This window comes from Balaenoptera acutorostrata, chromosome 12 (genome assembly GCF_949987535.1).
Source record: "Balaenoptera acutorostrata chromosome 12, mBalAcu1.1, whole genome shotgun sequence".
Lineage (NCBI taxonomy): Eukaryota > Metazoa > Chordata > Mammalia > Artiodactyla > Balaenopteridae > Balaenoptera > Balaenoptera acutorostrata.
In genome coordinates this window covers 58,649,378-58,663,279 of record NC_080075.1, presented here as the reverse complement: position 1 = coordinate 58,663,279, position 13,902 = coordinate 58,649,378, and the positions used below count along the sequence as shown (strand labels likewise).

General features: G+C 52.2%; 1 long non-coding RNA gene across 2 annotated transcripts in view; it reads left to right on the top strand.

Annotated features, from left to right (window-relative positions):
* LOC103015794 (uncharacterized) overlaps window positions 1-11,910 on the top strand; it is a 216,189-nt gene extending 204,279 nt beyond the window's left edge. For both annotated transcript variants that reach the window (XR_009009988.1, XR_449743.3), the window contains one exon: window positions 10,428-11,910. This is a non-coding gene — a long non-coding RNA (uncharacterized LOC103015794). The remainder of the gene's footprint in view (window positions 1-10,427) is intronic.
* Window positions 11,911-13,902: the final 1,992 nt, after the last annotated feature.

The following is a 13,902-nucleotide window of genomic DNA, read 5'->3' as shown; positions in this document are numbered from 1 at the left end:
ATGGTCGCTGACTCAGCCAGGAAGCCCGGAGCGCCCTCCTCCCCATCCCCAGGCCTCAACCCCACAGCTGGCTCTCATTCCAGAATGCTTGGTCTCCTCCCCTCAGGAGATTCCTGGAAAATATCAGGCTTCTTCGAGGGGAGATCTCCTGACCACAGCCGCAGCAGGGAAGGGAGGCACTGCAGCCTCATCCATCATCCTGTGGCCCCGGCCCTCCTCCCCCAGCTCCCCCAGCGTGTGTGTTTGTGTGGGGCTGAGCGTGGAGGTGTCGGTCTCCGTAAAGTGACAGGCACCTGGCCGTGGAGGGACCGCAGAGTGGGGAGGAGAGGCCAGCGTGGGGTGGGGCACTCAGGGCAGGCTGCTGGGAGGTGGGACCAGTCCTGGGCCAGGAAGGATGGTGAAACTGAGAAGTGGAGAGATGGGAAGGGAGCTCCAGGCCCAGGGAATGGCCCGAGCAAAGGCACGGAGGTGGGAAGCAGCCCAGTCTGTACGTGGGATGGGGAGGGGGCTGGAGAGCAAGCAGGCTGAAGGGGTGGCTGAGCAGGGGGGAGCCTGGGCTGATGAGGCCGGAGGGCCAGGGCCAGGGCCAGGCTGAGGGATTTGCAGTGGCTCTCCAAAGCCAAGGCCTGAGAGTCTCCGGGGCTCCGGAGAGTAGGAAAGGGCATGGGGTAGCCCAGCAATGGGGGAAGAGATGAGTCTGGGAAGAGGTGGATCTTGACCAGCAAGCCCCAAGGAACACTGGTTTCTGCAACATCCGGGGGCCTCCTTGGGCTCCCAGTGCTTGCTCAGACCTGGGGAGTGGGGCAGGGCCCCTGCATCATCACACATCCAGTCAGATGGCAGAGGCAGGGCTCCTGCCCTCAAGGAACCCAGACTGAGGGACATGGCTGTGGCATCAGAGAGCTGCCAGTCTAAGGGAGGGACAGACATCCCAGGCCCTTGCTCACTCCTCTGGACCCAAGTACACCCTTGAATCCCTTCCTTGGAAATCCCATTAGTTTGTGGGGAAAAGCCAAGTCCAGTCTGTAGGTAAAACACCTCCTAGGGACCTCCCAGGTGGCACAGTGGTTAAGAAGCCGCCTGTCAACGCAGGGGACACGGGTTTGTTGCCTGGTCCGGGAAGATCCCACATGCCGCGGAGCAACTAAGCCCGTGCGCCACAACTACTGAGCCTGCGCTCTAGAGCCTGCGAGCCACAACTACTGAAGCCTGTGCTCCACAACTACTGAAGCCTGCGCGCCTAGAGCCCATGCTCTGCAACAAGAGAAGCCACTGCAATGAGAAGCCCATGCACCATAACGAAGAGTAGCCAATGCAGCCAAAATAAATAAGTTTATAAAAAAACAAACAAACAAAAAAAACACCTTTTTTTTTTTTTGGCTACTTCCCCTCAGACAATAACAACTTTTTTTTTTTTTTTTTGGCTGCGTTGGGTCTTCATTGCTGCGTACGGACTTTCTCTAGTTATGGAGAGCGGGGGCTACTCTTCGTTGTGACACACGGGATTCTCATTGCGGTGGCCTCTCTTGTTGCAAAGCACGGGCTCTAGGCGCGTGGGCTTCAGTAGTTGTGGCTCACGGGCTCTAGAGCGCAGGCTCAGTAGCTGTGGCGCACGGGCTTAGTTGCTCCGCGGCATGTGGAATCTTCCTGGACCAGGACTCGAAAACGTGTCTGTTGCATTGGCAGGCGGATACTTAACCCCTGCGCCACCAGGGAAGCCCCAATAACAACTTTTTAAAGTACAAAAATTCCTGCCCAGCTTCCCCCCACAGGAAGGATGACTGGCTGATGTGGGTGTAGCCATAGTAACAGAGTCACTGAGGAGAGAAACAAAGTAAGCTAGGAGACCCAAGGGGTGCATCAATGGGGAAGATTTTCTGAGCCCCCCAGACCCCGGGGATGGGACGCCCAGCCAGGGAGCTGTGGGAAGGGGGGCTGCTGAATTTCTAGTATTTATTTACCTTTCCTGGGAATACAAGTCTTAGGGCATGGTGGGGAGTCAGGAAGATGTGGGGTTAAAGACAAAGAGAAAGACGGGACAGAGCCAGCCAGGGGAACCAGAAAAAAAAGAGGAAAAGACAGGGAGAGGCAGAGTGACCCAGAGAGGAAATTCCTTGAAAGCAAGGACTGGTTCTCACTCAGTTCGTGTATCCTTAGCCATGAAGCCGGGGAAGCTGTTTAATAAACTGTGCCCCCGCAAAGCCCCACCAGCCCCGGCAGACATTCTTCATCCAGCCTGGACTAAATGCTTCTGCCGTGCGCATGTCTGTCAAAGCCCTAAAACATTATATTAACGTGCTCGAGTTGCCTGTTGGACCACCCCACTCTACTCTGGACCCCCAGCCTTGTTCACTGTTGCATCTCAGCACCTGGGGTAAGGACAGCCACTCCCCTCAGTGTCTGTTCAACGTATGAAGGAAAGAGGGAAAGACGGTGGGTAGGAGACCCTGCAGACCCACCATGGGGTGTGGCCTCTTGGGAGAGGCTCCAGGGCACCTGCCTCTCTTTTCCGGCCTTGCTGCGAGGGCCTGTCCTGTTCTCGGAGCCTGAGTTGGGGAAGGGCAGCCAGGGAGGGGTTGGGCTCAGCTGGCCCTCCCCTGCCTCTGCAGAGGCACCGACAGGCTGCAGAGGGTTACCTCTGTGGGCCCCAGCCCCCGAGAGGCGCTGGGTTCTGCTGGCGGGGTTGGCCTGGTCAGGGCAGGAAGCGGGGGCATCCTGCCTCATTGTCACTGGCCCAGCCGCATTTCCAGAAATTCTTTCCTCCAGTTAGAAGAGGAAAGAGAAGCCGGGATAGCCTCTTGGGCTGCCGGGAAAGGGATGGGCAAGTGGGAACCAGGGTTCCCAGAGCTCTCACGGGCCAGGCTGGAGCACTGGGGCCTCTTGCCTGGGCCAAAGGGCCGTTTCAGCCCTGAGACGGAGGCTGGGTCCCAGCCAGAGGTGTCAGAAGAACTGACCAATGGAACCTCAGCTCCCCATGGGCATGCCTGCTGGTCTGTGTTTGTGGCTGCAGAACAGAGGCAGGAAAAAAGAAAGCCTGGAAATCACTGGGCTTCCCACAGGCCTTTTTAGATTCTGGGGTTGGGGGAGATCAAAGCTTATATTCAATCCAGAGTAGTTATTGCCTCCCCTCCCATTTCAGTGTCTAGCCCTATACTAGATCTTGATGGGGAGACAAAGGAAAAATTATTATTATTGTTGTTCTTGTTATTATTCTCCAGCATAGCATTTCCCTAGTGTGTTCTGCTTATAGGAGTAATCCTTAATAAAGCAGGTAGGTTCATAGAACTCGGCACACCAGCTACCCTCTCAAAGACTCCTACTGCACAATGTGAATACTGAAGTCTCAAAAAAATCCTGAAGAGATCCAATTAACTTTGGTTAATTCAGTGTTTCTCCAGCTTATTTGACCATGGAACACTTTTTTTCATGAAACACCATGAAGCAGAGTTCCCAGAAGCACATTCTGGGGAAAGCTTCATTAAAGCTTCTGATGGGGATGGTTTTCTAACTTTGTTCCAGCCGAGGTGCCCCAAGGGTGATCTAAGGCAAAAGGGGGAAATGAGCCAGCTGGACTCTGGGTCTCCATCCAAACCCAATTCAACCAGCAGGTCCTGTATTCTGCTTGAATTGGTTTTCCAACAATACACTTTTATTTGATGAATGGGCTCTGCTGCTAAAACTAAGTTCGAAACCTACTGTTTTACGGTTCTTCATGAATATAAGAAGAAAGAGAAAGAAATAGGCAAAATTGGTCCGGGGGAGAGGGGAGGGAATCTAGAAATAAAAATAGTCAGCGAAATTTAAAAAGCAATGGATTAAACAGAACTGAAACAGGGTGTCTAGTGTATAATCTCAGAGTGCCCTGACCAGGTATTTCTAATTCCATCTTAGAAGTGGAGAAAATGGGACATGAGGCATTGAGCTACCTGCCCAGGACTCTAGCCAGATCTCTGACCAGGTATCTTGTCATCCTTCCCAGTACCAGGGGCTGGGAGAAGGGCTCCTATCCTCAGGAAGCTCCCAGTTTCACGAAGGAGGCAAAATTTGCTCACCAAAGAATGGCGAATGGAAGCAGTCTAAAGTCCAGGGCACAAGCCAAGGTCCTGTGGTTAGCACTGAGGTGGTCAGAAGAGAAAGATTTTAGGAGCAAGGGGATCCAGAAGCCTTCTCTTTGAGGTCTGTAATTGCACCATGATGGCCCAGAACCTGGCATGATTCTGCTACGTGAAAACTTACGTGTCTTCAATTCTAGAGATTTCTTAGCCATTGTCTCTCTGAAGATTGCCTCTCGTTCTTTCCAACCTCTCTTTCTGAAATTCTGCGTGACATAGGTTGGACCATCTCATTCTATTCTTCACACCTCTCACTCTTCCCTATTTTCCACTTATTTACTTCTTCGTGCTGTATTTTGGGTGAATTCTCAGATCTCCTTTTCTAGCTCTGTTTCTCCCACCGAGTTTGAAATTTCAATGATTATTCTGTTTATTTTAGAAGTTCTACAGTCTGGCTTTTGAAACTCAAAATCCAAGAATTCTAGCCTATTCTCTGAGCCAACAAATGCTGGAGTGGTCAAGCTCCCGCTTCCCACCTAGCATCCTGGGATTGACGCTTCCAGCCCCCAGCAGCCTCCCTAGGTCCCCTCCAGTTATCCCAGGGGCCACGCGAGCACTCACATTCTCTATGCGTACCTCAAAACAAACTAACTACAGGAAGTGGGAGAAGCTAGGGAGTGCAAGAAAATATTGGGGGAAAAGACTGGCTAATATTTTTTAAAATATTATCTCACTATGTATGCCATCCTATGTGGTAGATACTACTATTGCCATAATTACAATGATCATTATTAGTCTACCACCTTTCCACCTAACCTTGGGAATGTTTCCCTATTCCTCGCTAAACCTTGGTTTCCTCACCTGAGGTTGCGCTAATCAGCTGCATTTGACACTTGATTCCTTTCTTCATCGGTCCCTGAAGCTCCCATTCCCCATAATCTTTCTCCCTCTCCTTTTCCTGGTCCAGTGAAGGGTCTAGGCTGGCAGAGGCCTGGGTCCTGATAACAGTGGAACAATGACAGCAGAAGCCCCTGAGCGAGGGCGTGGGAACCAGCCGAGGTTATGGGGAGAGGGACAGGAAAAGGGGAGGGGAAACCCAACAGCTGGACAGGCAGACACGTCCGCCCCAGCCTTGCCCTGGAAGCTCTGCTTGGCGGTGGGTGGAAACCAGCCTGTTTCTCTTGGATGGTCCCTCCTGGGCTACTCATTCATTCAACGGCTATTTACTGGACACCTACTAAGTGGCAGGCCCCGTGCCAGGAACAATTTTGCCCCTCGGGACTGTCCCTTCGACTTGGCAAAAATATTCACGACTGTGGCTTCTGGGCTCACACCACAGTCCTGAGTAGCAGGAAGGGCTCTGATGGACAACGCTTTTTGACAAGTCAGAGGCCCAAGAAGATGCCATGAGTTCTGCAAGTGTGCACAGCAGAGCAGCCTTCACTCCACCTTCTGCCCCCTGGCCTGGGAGAATGAAATCCTCTGGACATCTTGCCTGAGGGCAGCTAAAAGAGATTGATTTGCCACATTTTGTGGCCTCCTCTATGCTGGGGGGAACAATTCTTACTGTGAACACTTGTGCTGGGAGCTCCAGCTGTCTGGCAACCTTCTTCCCTACCACATGGTCACTTTTTAAAAACATGTGTCCCAAATCCATCATGGAAATTGCTCGACTTTCCAGTAGAAAGCCATCGGGAACCTTTTCCACCTTTGCCAAAGTGGGGAAAAGTTCTGAAAAGTTTGATGAACAATTTTTCTTGGAAACGCCAAGCTGCAAGCTTTTTAATCAGCCTTCACGAGCTGGCAGCTGGGTTTCCACTGGATCCAGTCTCTTTCTGCTTGCCTGAACTTCACAGGGTGTGGAAAGCAGACCCCAGAAATTCCTGATTTCTTCTTGGAAGAGCAAGCCCCGTAAAAGACTCAGGGCTTTTTGTTCTCAAGCTCTGATGATACTTCACGTCATCTCCAGGCCCTGCTCAAGGCCAGTGAGTCACAGGGCAAGGACGCCACGGGTCTACCCAGAATGAACACGTCGTGGGTCACGCAAACATACGTGATGCACACACGTCCTGCACACTCACCACACCTGCTTATTCTGATGTCCACTATATACAACAGGCACACTGCACACACCCCACACACCACTGACAAAGAACACAAACTACTGCTATGCTCTACAGACACACCTGCTGCATAGAACACACTAAATACCCACACACGTTCATGCCACACCTACACTACACGAACATGCCTTGTGCATTAACATGCATTATACACATACAACATATTCACAAATATACACAACATTCACAAACACACACAGATACACATGCATTTCCCAAACACATCCTATTTTCTGATTAAAGTTCTCAAGATTTTAGTTTCCATTTAAACCCAATTATATGACTCATCAACTTCCTTTGGCCTGTCCTTTTCTTTCTTGACAATTTTTATGGATTTTTTTCTGTTTCAGCAAAAAACAAACAAAGCAACAACAACAAGAAAATTTTCCTTCTTATTAGCTATAAATAAATGCAGCTGGGCATACATTTTACAAAATGCCAGGAAAACAAATAGACCAAGAACTCAGATGTGGGAGTGTTCACCCTCCCTTTTCTTCCGCGTGAAACTGTGCCTATGCCTTTGTTTAGACAAGGCCAAGTGGTGGGTGCTTGGAGACACCTGCTTTCCACCTAGATGTTTGGCCCTGGGGAATACACAGAAGATTTGTCACAAGGACTGGGAGAACCTCTCTTCATAGAAGGTTGGTCCACCCCCTGCCCCTCTGCCCCCTGTTAGAACGTAGGGCGTTATGAAGACTGGAGGAAGGAGGCATGTGTACCACCGCCCTCTCAGGAGGCCACAGCAGACATCACTAATGGATCACAGCATCTGTCCCTCCCAGCCTGGACTTGGCATCACAATCCTCCACCTAGCCTTACCAGTTAGTCAGGGCTGGCAGGTGACGTGGGAACTATTTGAGATCCCACAGAGCCCAACGCCCTGGGTTTAGGGGTGAGGAAACTGAGGCCCAAAGAGGCGGAGTGCCTTGTGTGAGGTCACACAGCACCATTCAATCTGCTCAGCTCTGTGCTCCACAGGTGTGGCCGGTGCGGGGCAGGGACCTTGCTGGGGGCTGAAGGAGAGGGGCCAGAGGGAGGTGAAGCCAGGCTGGGTCTCCTTAGACACACTGAGCCCCTGTTTCCCTGCTCTAAGCCCTGCCCACCCCTCACTGGGACAAGCTGAGGGTCCCTGCTCTTGGATACAGTGCCCCTGGCCCTCCATCCCTGGGCCTCTGACCTTTAAGGTCAAGGCAGGGAGTAGGGAGCCTTTCAGGGTTCGTGGATGTCATCCCCCCGCAGTGCTCTTCCCTCTTCCCCGAAGCCTTTCTGACCCCACCAGTTCTCACCAAGTGTCTCTCCCCAGAATTGCCGCCCCTCACAAAGAGATGTTTGTCCATACACTGGCACCTATTGGCCTCTTAGCTGGGCACCAGGTTTGGTCCCTCTGCTAAGCCGGAAGTGCCCCTTCTGAGTGCCACAGCTTTGCCACTGCAGTGCCTCTGCCCTTTCCACCTTCCCCTGCTTCCCACCCACCCTTTAACACCCATCACAGATGTCACCCTGCCTTCCCCAAAGCTCATACGGGCCTCGCTCAAAATCACCAAAACTGTGTTCCTGGGCTTTTCTCACAGCCCTGATCAGGTTGCCTGCTGTTGTCACGAGAGTGAATGAATGGTGTCTGGATTCCATCCCCTCGATGCAGTGATTTTGGACCTGCAGTAGCTACAGTACTCCTCTCCAAGGGGCGATCCCCTCCCTCCAGAGACGACTGCCAGGCAACTCAGGACTAGTGTGGGAACTTCTACTTGTCCTCGCTGAAAGCTCCCTGGCCAGGCCCCTGCTCCTGGCGCATTGTAGGTGCTGGGGCGTATCTGCGGGCGCAGCGCCATGGGACGCATATGTTACGGGGCGCTGCCCTCCAGGGGTTCCTGGCCAGCCGCACTGCCCCGGACTAGGCTCCAGGCTGGACACAGGAGGGCTCCTGTCGACTGGTTGCCCGGCCTCCAGGCACTTCCTCGCGGGGCAGTCGGTCCCACTGGGCAACAGCTGCATCGGGCAGCACTAATGCAGGACACTGGAGGGGCAGCTTCTCCTCCTGGGCGACCCTGTCACAGGGCCAGCTGGACACGGTGCCCCACCTGTGCTGCCATTCCAGCCTGGGGTGGGCCTTGCGGCTGCCAGGGACATTCTTTCCCTGGGGGGCAAGATACAGCTGCTTTGAGAGTGGCAGGGGGAGAGTGTGAGCCTCAGCATCTGAGTCACGTCACACCCACACAGACAGATGCTGACAGAGGCAGATGTGCCGTCACATGTGCTCATCACACACCCACACGGATACCCTCACCCAGTTACAAACCGCACAGGGCACAGTCACCTCCCCCAGGAGTTTGGGCAAAACCAACACTGAGAGAGGCTAAAATGGTTTCAGACAATGAAGGAAGAAAATAGAGCAACCAAAGGCAGAAGAGGAAAAACTCTGCCTTTACCAGTGGGAAAAGCCTCAGATCCTATTGCATCCAGCCCAGCTCAAACCCGGGACTTTAAGGACTGTCTTTATCGTCTCTGTACCCCAGAGCCCAAAGCCCAGAGCTTGGCCTAGCTAGCCTCACCAGCAGCCCCATGAAGTACATGGCGGAAAAATGTTGGAGTGGGACCCAGGAGGTCTGGGTCTCCAGGCTCAGCCAGGACCAGCTGGGCGACCTCGGATGAGTCCCTTGACTTTTCCGCTTCCTGGTCTCTGTGCAAAGGGCAGCTCCGATGTCCTTTCAGCTTGGAAATTTTGTAAAAGGGGGAGGGGGCAGGGTGAGACGAAGGGGCAGTGCGGGGTGAGAACTTAGAAAGGGAAACCCTCTGTCAAGTCTGGGAATATGGAGCACATCCTAGGTTGCCCCTGGAAATCTTCTTAGAGAAAGGAGAGACCAGGTCCTCCCGCCACTGGGTTGAGAGGCCACTTCCTATGGCAAGCCTTCTCCACCTCCACACTCACAAGCCCATCCTGGGTGAGCCGCCCCATCAGTGCCCTCAGCAGGCGTGCCCCCGTCTGAGAACCAGACTCTGTGACAATGATTTGGTGAGATAATACGGAAAAGGGCTTAGGTGTGCACCCGGCACAGTAACGTTGGCACCCTCACGGGTGATTCCTTACACCTATTAGTGAACGGCTCTCTTGTATTTCCAGGGACTTGTCTGTCCCATCCAAGGCTATTTCCCGAGGTGAGGACAGCAGCTGTTTTGTCCACTGCTCTACCTTAAATGCCGCAGTGCTGGGCACACAGTAGGTAGTAGACTGAACTTCCTGTTGGGGGCTGGCCTGGAGACGTGCTTTGGGGGAGGGGTCCTGAGGGAGGCTTCCAGGCTGCTGGGCCTCTTCCTTTGCAAGCCCCTTCTGTGCATGACTTCTTATCTGGGATGCCCCCTTCTCACCACTCACCACTCCCTGTTGCATTCCTTGTGGACAAGTCACGGATGGTGGGACCACTGCAGATCCCCCCTCTCCTAGACCAGTCTTCCCATGAGCAAGTCAGGGGTGGTGGGGCCACTCCAGGCCCCGTCTCCTGGACCAGTCTCCCTGGGGCCCTGAGTATGGTTCAGGCTCATGCTTAGGTTCCAGAGACCCTTCTGGTGTGCTTGGCCCTACAGGGGCCTCGACCTGAGTGAATTACTTGATGGGCACTGTCCTCTCTGTCAGAACCCAACCACATCTGGATGAGGCTCGGCTACACAGGCGGAATCATTGCAGAGCCAGGACCAGTGTGGAGGCAGCAGAGTGGCACGGGTGGCCACCATTCCCACACCAGAGGGGGGAGATGAGCTCCCACCCTCAGGGAGGGTCCAGTTGGCTCCATGTTTCTACCCTGGGGGACTCGATGCTGTAGTGCGGGAAATGATAACAGGATAACGATGATCTAGGAGCAGCTTGTGAACATCTGTTTGCTGTTGCTTTGTTTTCTGAATATTTCCTCTATCCAGGCTCTCCCTATACTACTTATTTTACAAACATGATCTCCTGTATCATCAGAACAACTCTGTGTTAGAGACACTGTCTTCCTCAGTGTTTTAAAGACCAACTCACCAAGGCTCATAAAGCTTAAACCCCATGCCTGAGGCCACACAGTAAGTGATGTACTTGGGACATGAACCCAGGACCACCTGACATGAAAGTCTGTTCTGTGCCTCCTCCACCCCGGCAATGACAATCCTACTTTAGAGGTGTCGGGATTCTTTGGCAATTTATTAACACGTCTTCAATCGTTTGCTCCCTTGATTCTGCCAGCCACCCAGCCTGATGTGCATTATTATCCCCATTTTACAGGTGATGAAACTGAGACTCAGAGAGGACAAGTGATCATCCTAAGGTCACCCTTCCAGGAAGTGGCAGCATCAGGACCAGGGCCCCAGCCTGAGTTTAAGTCACACACTTCTTCCTGCTGCCAAGATTCTCATCCACAGAAGAGAGAACAAGAGGTTTCCCTGCTGGGGGCTTCCCTGGTGGCGCCGTGGTTAAGAATATGCCTGCCAATGCAGGGGACACGGGTTCAAGCCCTGGTCCAGGAAGATCCCATATGCCACGGAGCAACTAAGCCCGTGCGCCACAACTACTGAGCCTGCACTGTAGAGCTCATGAGCCACAACTACTGAAGCCCGTGCGCCCTAGAGCCTGTGCGCTGCAACTACTGAGTCCATGTGCTGCAACTACTGAAGCCCGTGTGCTGCAACTACTGAGTCCATGTGCTGCAACTACTGAAGCCCGTGTGCTGCAACTACTGAAGCCCGTGTGCCTAGAGCCTTTGCTCTGCAACAAGAGAAGCCACCGCATTGAGAAGCCCGAGCACTGCAACGAAGAGTATCCCCTGCTTGCCGCAACTAGAGAAAGCCCGCGCACGGACATGGAGACCCAATGCAGCCAAAAAAAAAAAAAAAAAAGAGGTTTCCTGCTAGAACTGGCAGCAGGAGGATGAGGAAGAGAAGGAGGAGGAAGAAAGAGGAGGAAAAAATACTCCAAATTTCTTTATCTGTTTCCATTTTATATAATTTACAGATATTCCTTCTTTATCATGGCCGACTAGACACAGGATATATTTTCAGTCCTTCAAAATGTGGTACTGAGAGCTATAAAATTTGGTTTCCTCATCAATATAAAATCTTCCCTGATGGTCCAGTGGTTAAGACTCTGCTCTTCCACTGCAGGGGGCGCAGGTTCGATCCCTGATCTGGTTGGGGAACTTCCACATGCCACAAGGTGCGGCCAAAAAAAAAAAAAATTGAGTTATTTCTTATGTCTATACCATGCTTCCTATGCACTTTGAATCCTTTTCAAAAACTATTATTCAGTATAACCCCCACGTTTTATGTTCGCTTAAAATGAGATCCACTAGACTTTCACCAAGGAAGAGTTTATGAGTGAAGCCCCAAAGGTCCACAGAATTTTGCAACCTGCTTTTTATATTTAATATATTTTAAACATAATTCCAGATTAATCAACATAGATTTACATTATTTTCTTTCTTTTTTGGTAAAATATTTTTTAAAATTTCAATATAAGTATACATTAGCTACAGTGAAATGCAAAGTTATTCAGTTTGATAAGATTTTACATATGTATCACTCATTTAACCATGACCCAGATCAAGGTATAGAACATTTCTAACACTCCAGAAGGTTCCCTCAACTCTTTCCTAGTCGATACCTCCCCAGCCCCATAGGCAACTATTCTGACCTCTAACATTTTAGATAGTTTTGCCTGTTTGGGATTTGCATCTAAATGGATTCACACAATATATATATACTCTTCTGTGTTTGGCTTCTTTCACTCAATGTCCTGTTTTTTGAGGTTCGTCCATGTAGTTACACGAATAAGTAGTTCATTCTTTTTCATCACTGTGTAAATTCTCAGCTTATAAATATACCACAATATGTTTATCCATTTTTCTGTTGACATATGTTTAGAAATGCAGATGGAAACCACAAGGCAACACCTTTACACATTTCCTAGAAAAGCCAACATGAAACAGGCTGATGATACTGAGTGTTGGTGAAGATGGGGGCCAAGTGGAGCGCCACCAAGTGGTGGGGGAGGGTTGGTTGGAACAGTCACTGTTTAGCAGCATCAAGTTTCACATACATCTATCCTTTGACCCAGAATTTCCATCTTGGGTACATACCCAAGAGAAGGGCGTGCTTATGCCTGCCAAAAGACATGTACCAGAATGTTCATGGCAGCTTTATTGATAATTCCATCACTGTGTAAATGGCTGCCAAGTTCTCCATAGTGTACATGTACCAATCTCCCATTGCCCAATATCAGTTCTAAACCAGGCTGAGATAAGCGTCCTTATACACACACCTTGTATGAACTTACAACTGTTTCCTTACGATGGACTCCCAGAAATGGATTGCTGAGTCAGAAGGTATGTACATCTTTAGGGCTGGAGACTCACACGGCTAAGCTGTCCCCAGGGAGGCTGCATCACTTCCCCCTCGCATTGATCACCCGTGCCCATGGCTGTGAGGCTTTCACAAACCCCACAGTCACTCCCTGTTTAAACGTGCCCAGCCCCCTCCCTGGAGCTCACAGAGCTGAGGCTTTCCTGGCTCCTGGCAGTGAAAGGAAGGAAGGTTTAGGGTAAACACGCTAGAAGCACAATGGCCACAGCCCTCAGGGCCAGGCGCTGGGGCCACAGGGCCACCACCTTCCTTCCACCTGCTGCGGCCAGAGTGTCCGCTGGTGCCGGTGGCCTCCCACAGGCTGAGCACGGGAAGCGGCGGCTGCAGCACATGAGGGACCAGCTGCACTGGCCCAGGAGTGCTGATGCAGGCCTCTCCAACGTGGGAGCGTCAGTGGGTGAGCAAAACACCCGGCACTTCCTCCTCAGCCCTTCATCTGGGCACTGGTCTCCCTCGGAACCTCTTCCAGATTTCCCTTCTCCAAATGCCCAGAGGGTGTCCTGATGTTCAGGCAGGCAGCCGTGTGTACAGGGGCTGGAGGAGGAGGTCAGAATGGCCCGAGTGTCAAAGGCCTTTCCTCTTCTTTGAGATCAGGGCCCGGTCTACCGATGTGATGTGAAGAGCCCCGAGAAGTCCCCAACTTGGCCAATGACAAGACAGTGCCCGAAACGCCCACATTGTCCTCCTGCCTTTGTGTTCGAAGCTGCCCCACCTGCCCATCCACCCAGGTAGCAGCAGAGTCAGCAGGACGGAGGGAAGTTATGAGACCCCTTCCTCCTAGGGGTAAAGGGGAAGGAAGTTTGCAGGAAGGCTGCTTCCCCGAATTCACATTCAGCTGCCAGCTGTGTGCGTCAGGGCAGCTGTTCCAGCCATTCCAACCCAGTCAAAGCCCTTTCTCCACGCCACGGGAAGACCCCATACTCAGTTTCCCCCAGGTTCTTTCCTGCCGAGGGTCTGGCTTCTGCCAATGCGCCTCCTCCCCACCCCCGCCGGGCAGGGACTGGGTGTCTGCAGGAGACCGGGAGCTAGAGTCTGGCGGAGGCTCTCGGTTCCCTGGGACACAGAGGCCTAGAGAAGAACTATGTGTTCTCAGTTGCCACATCGAGAAGACAGGACTACGTGTCTCCCAGAGGCCAGGCTCAGGGTGGGGACTGAGGGAAGGCAGGAGACTGGCTGAGCAGCCCCTACCCTGGCCTTCCTCCTCTGCTCAGACTGGAGTCCCCAGCTCAGGCTCCCAGGCTCCCCCACCCCTTCTGTCTGCTCTGATCCCTGCACCCCAGGACAGCTCGGGCCCTGATCAGCTTCATCCTTGCCCCATAGCCACACGCTTCTGGAGACGGGGG